Here is a 5,785-nt window from a genome sequence, read left to right on the forward strand (position 1 = left end):
AGAATTGGCCTTACCAGGTGGTGGCGCAGTGGATAGAGCAACAGACTGGGATGCAGAGGACCCAGGACGGAAACCCCAAGGTCGCCAACTTGAGTGTGGGCTCATCTGGTTGGAGCAAGGCTCACCAGCTTGAGCCTAAGGTTGCTGGCTTGAGCAAGGGGTCACTCAGTCTGTGTAGCCTCCTGGTCAAGTCACATATGAGAAAGCAATCAATGAACAACTGATGTGCTACAACAAAGAATTGATGCTTCTCATCTCTCTCCCTTTCTGTATGTCTGTCCCTATCTGTCCCTCTCTCTGTCTCTCTGACAAAATAAATAAATAATAAAGAAACAATTAATCCAGCTCCATGTACCTAAAGATATAAAAAGAAGAGGGAAAGTAAAATAAAAACAAAGGAGGCTCTAAGGGGAAAGAGAGTAAAAACAAGAAAAGGAGCCCTGGCTGGTTGGCTCAGTGGTAGAGCGTCAGCCTGGCGTGCAGGAGTCCGGGGTTCGATTCCCGGCCAGGACACACAGGAGAAGCACCCATCTGCTTCTCCACTCTTCCCCCTCTCCTTCCTCTCTGTCTCTCTCTTCCCTTCCCGCAGCCAAGGCTCCATTGGAGCAAAGTTGGCCCAGGCACTGAGGATGGCTCTGTGGCCTCTGCCTCAGGTGCTAGAATGGCTCTGGTTGCAACAGAGTGATGCCCCAGATGGGCAGATCATCGCCCCCTGGTGGGCATGCCGGGTGGATCCAGGTCGGGCACATGCAGGAGTCTGACTGCCTCTCCATTTCCAACTTCAGAAAAATACAAAAAAAAAAACCCAAACAAACAAACAAACAAAAAACAAGAAAAGGAAAAGAGAGGGAAGTCTACTTGGACTCTATATGTCTAATCAGTAGTTTAAAAATAGAGCACCCAGGTAAATGAGGTATAAAACAATACTTACAGAACTGAAGGTTTTTTAAGCATGGGACTCTATTGCTGCCACCACCATTAATCCCTTTCACTAAAGAATCAGATTTCACAGTGCAAGGAGGAACATAATAATTATTGTACGAGTAGTTTTAAAAATGAGAAAGAGAAAGAAAAAGAAAAAGAGGAGTGAAGGAGGAAGGAGGCAGAGAGAAAGGGAGAAAAAAAGAAAGGAAAAAAGGAAGGGAAGAAAGGAGGGAGGGAGGGAGGGAGGGAGGAAGGAAGAAAGAAAGGGAGGGAAGGAGGGAGGGAGGGAGGGAGGGAGGGAGGGAGGAAGGAAGGAAGGAAGGAAGGAAGGAAGGAAGGAAGGAGAGTACAAACACAGTCCCCCACTCCAACAAATTATGTAGTTGAATTTCCCACATTGGAGAAATCACAGGGATGAAACCCTTCAGAGCTGTCTCCTCCTCTCCAATTCTAGGTCACATGCACCACACTCCAGCTCTATATTGTCTGCACAGGTCTGTGAAGGAAGGAAGGAAGGAAGGAAGGAAGGAAGGAAGGAAGGAAGGAAGGAAGGAAGGAAGGAAGGAAGGAAGGAAGGAAAAAAGGGAGGGAGGGAGGGAGGGAGGAAGGAGGGAAGGAGGGAAAAAAGGAGGGGAGGGAGGGGAGGGAGGGAGGGAGGGAGGGAGGAAGGAGGGAAGGAGGGAAAGAAGGAGGGGAGGGAGGGGAGGGAGGGGAGGGAGGGAGGGAGGGAGACATCAGTACATTTGACTTCCCATGCCTGTTTTAGTCTGGGGAGCCTCCTGGCCCAGTGTTGACTACATTTTTTAAAAAGCAGGGGATGAGGAAGATTGGGTGGGCAGCACTGCTCAGTTTTTCTACAATTGGTACAGCAATGTGGACTCATTATTGGGTGCAGGCGTATTATTTTTTCATCACAAACTTCAGATCCCTTTCTTAGTGCATAGTGAGAAACAAGATCTCATTTGGTATGAAACGACCTGCCCCAGGCTAGAAAGACATCGATTCCCAGAATATGCACTTCATTCAGGTGTTCAGTTTTTGGTCATGGTTTTGCTTTATTTCTTTTGACCTGGAAGGCTTAATTGAAATCAAAATGCCTCCTAGCCAGACTGGGGCTGAATCTCGAGAAGGTGTTTTGAGCATGGGCTTTCAGGAGTGATCTATGTACTAGTCTCAATCAGCTTTTGCTCTTTCATTTTAAACTCATTGTCTATTTTCATTCATTGCCCAACCTTTTCAGACTGCTTCAATCATCACAAGCATGAAGCAACAACCACTGCCACCACTGCCGCCAAAAGTCTCCCACATAAGGATAGAAAACTCAAGGTTTGGAAACCACAGCAGTGACCTGCAGCATACCAAGTGGATCATAATTATTCTTGTTTCTTTTTTAAACGAAGGCTTTAAGTGTCCAACTGATTAAATTATGATTCCTTCAGATATTTCCAACCGTTTTTCTGGAAAATCATGGCTCACTTGATGAATTTCCTGTCCCCTCTTCAAAACCCTTCCTAGCCGTCCCCTCCTCTCCAATTCCAGGTCACATTCACCACACTCCAGCTCTATATTGTCTGCACATGTGTGTCATTGCACACACACTGTATTACATGAAACTAATGGGTGCAATGGCTGTCCCACCTGCTGGACTTGAAGATTTCTGAGGGCATGACTCTATTGTATTCACTTTTGTAAAATCTAGCACCTAACACAATATCTAGCATTTCATAAGTTCTCCAGAGTATTTGCAACACCTTTCACCACCTTTCACGATTTGTTGAATGGACTGTGGAAGTAAAAATTCATTTAGGTGGTCTAACACAAATTTGAAGGATTTGATCCTTACCTGGCAGAGGAGAGATATTACGACCATGAAGGTGATGTTTCCAGGGCGAGGCTTATCCATCGCCCTCTGAGGCACGGATCCCTGCGATTTCCTCCAATGTGGGAAATTCAACTGCATAATTTGTTGGAGTGGGGGACTGTGTTTGTACTCTCCCCTATAAACAAAAAGAAGGACAAAAGATTGGTGTTTAGGCTAGAGGTTAAAATAGTGTGCAGGTACATCGTACTAGCATTATGAAAAGAGATATCACATTTCTGCACAAAGAATCATTCCGCAATCTGCCTCGGTAAAAACTCAGCAGACCTCTCTCCCTACTCCACAGTCTTATCTCTCTTCTGCTCTTTACCTAAACACTTCTTCAACTCTTTCTTATTCGTTCTTATGTATTTTTAAAAAATTTTCCATTAATGTTTGAGAGAGAGAAGAGAGAGAGAGAATGAGAGACAGAAGCAACAACTTGTTGTTTCACTTTGTTCCATTTAGTTGTGTACTCATTGATTGCTTCTTGTGTGTGTCCTGACCAAAAATTAAAACCACAACCTTGGTGCACTGAGATAACACTCTATCCACAGAGCCGCCCAGCCAGAGCCTTCTTCATTTTTAATTTACAATTTTTTGAAAGGCTTGATAATACTGAAAATTTTATTCTCATTAAATTCTGTTTCTCAGCAAGTGACTTTACAAACCTTAGTCCAAATATCAAATTCACCACTTTTCAGAATGCCTTCTTGACTCTATCCAATTTCATGGCAACAGAGCTAGATGGTACAATTAAGTGCTATTAGTTGTTCTAATTATTTTAGCAGTTCAAGATTTGCAATTTATTTTTAAGTATTATCTCATTTTACCTCATATTGACTCTCTAACATAATTGCAAGTTTAGAAATTAATAAACTGAGACTCAGAAAGATGTAATGACTGCTCAGGATCATGGAGCTAATAAATGCAGTTTGCACATAAATCCAAGCTTTCTGCTAACATACCATACTATATCTAATAACTGTGCTTCTGTTAACAACCACCATTCATTCACACGAGTACATCTACCTAGCCACCACAAGAAAATCTTTATGGAAATAATACTGTAGAGTGATAGTATACCTTTATATATACTACATAAAACTCTGTGGTATAACTGAGAAGTGTAAAACCTGGCTCCTGGTGGTTGGATTGAACAATGCACTCCCGTTAGACCAATCAAACCTTCCAAAGGCAGTTCTCCCTTCCACCCTACTCTGCAAGAGGAGAAAACAGAAGCACTATGGACTGCTTGTCCTCCAAGTGAGAAACTACATTGCACTTTGAGTAAGCATTTTGACAAAAATGACTCAATAATCTGCTCCTCTGGAAGAAACCCCCATTTTTGCAAGTAAGGATAGCAGATACATTTCCCTGGTAGATTTCAGGTTCTTCCAGTTCCTCTTTCACTGGACTGTAGAGACACACATTCTACCTAAAATGCAGCTTCCAGATGCCAGTCTCAAATAGACATGGGTACGTTTCCTCAGAGCAGATGCTGGGCACCATGTGGGCTGATCATGTACCTGTCATGCTGTTCACTGGGATCTAAACTCCCTTCTCAAATCCTCCGTGATTGGCCTGGGTGTGCTTGTGGCTACTTTGCTCTTAGCTCCAACTAAAGTAATCTGTGGCCTCTAGGCAATGCCTGTGTAGAAAAGTTAAGTCAATCAACCACAGCCTGACCCAGAGCCTATTCTTTGAGTCCTAGAGAGATTGCAACCACATCTTTATCTGTGACACTAGTGACTTTGTATAATAGTCACTAGCCACTCAACTACACAATTTTAAAGCACTTCTGAGCATGTACTGTGAAGCATTCACCAAAAGAGGCAATAGGGGAGATGCTAGCCATTTTTCTTCTTTCAAAAAATACATATAAAAGGAGAAAGAACCCATCATTCATTGAGTGTCCACTATGTCAACAGTCAGCGAGGTCTTTGCATGCATCATCTTCGTCAGTTCTCCCAATACAACTGTAAAGCTGAACGTCACTTATCTACATTTTAGAAATGAAACAAATCTGAGGTTCAGAAGACAATGAAACTTGCCTCAATTAACACAATTAGCAAGTGCAAAGCTAGGATTCAACCCAGACCTGCCCGGCTCAAAAACACACTGGGTTAAGACAGAAATAATACACATTATTTGATGGACATGATAAGGGAGGCCAGTGGATGGACCTCTAAAACCCACTGTTCTCCTGTCTCATGAGCAAAAGGGATCCAGTTTTCACTGCGGGATCTAGGAAGGGAAAAATGCAAATGGCCAGAGAAGTGGGTCTGGATCAAAAAGAAATTAAACAACTCTCGGCCTTGCTGATGCCTAAACTCACTGGGTGAGCAAAGGGAGAGCCTTCTTCCCAGCAGGACTGAGAGTGACCACAGTGTTGATGTTTTTTTTTTTCCTCTTAAAGACAACTTTGGGCCCTGGCCAATTGGCTCAGTGGTAGAGCGTCGACCTGGCGTGCGGAAGTCCGGGGTTTGATTCCCGGCCAGGGCACACAGGAGAGGCACCCATCTGCTTCTCCACCCCTCCCCCTCTCTTTCCTCTCTGTCTCTCTCTTCCCCTCCCGCATCCGAGGCTCCATTGGAGCAAAAGATGGCCCGGGCGCTAGGGATGGCTCCTTGGCCTCTGCCCCAGGCGCTAGAGTGGCTCTGGTCAGACAGAGCAATGCCCCGGATGGGCAGAGCATCGCCCCCTGGTGGGCGTGCCGGGTGGATCCCAGTCAGGCTCATGCAGTAGTCTGTCTGACCGCCTCCCCATTTCCAGCTTTGGAAAAATACAACAACAACAACAAAATAAGACAACTTTGTCTGCATCATCTTCATATTCCCCACAACCCCTTAGACCAGGCTTTACAAAATTAGGTGTGAAATAAATATTTTAGAAGGAACAAAGGATTGGAGGAATATAAAAAGCTAGCTGTTGGTGAAATGACAAGCAAGAACAGCAGGAAAATAAAAACCAGTGTAGGCTTGAAGAGTGGTTTATCGCCCT

General features: G+C 44.3%; 1 non-coding gene across 1 annotated transcript; it reads left to right on the plus strand.

Annotated features, from left to right (window-relative positions):
• Window positions 1–2,759: 2,759 nt before the first annotated feature.
• Window positions 2,760–2,924, plus strand: LOC136309647 (U1 spliceosomal RNA). The gene has a single exon (XR_010726339.1). It is a non-coding gene; the product is annotated as a U1 spliceosomal RNA (small nuclear RNA).
• Window positions 2,925–5,785: the final 2,861 nt, after the last annotated feature.

The sequence above is a fragment of the Saccopteryx bilineata genome, chromosome 6 (genome assembly GCF_036850765.1).
Source record: "Saccopteryx bilineata isolate mSacBil1 chromosome 6, mSacBil1_pri_phased_curated, whole genome shotgun sequence".
Classification (NCBI taxonomy): Eukaryota; Metazoa; Chordata; class Mammalia; order Chiroptera; family Emballonuridae; genus Saccopteryx; species Saccopteryx bilineata.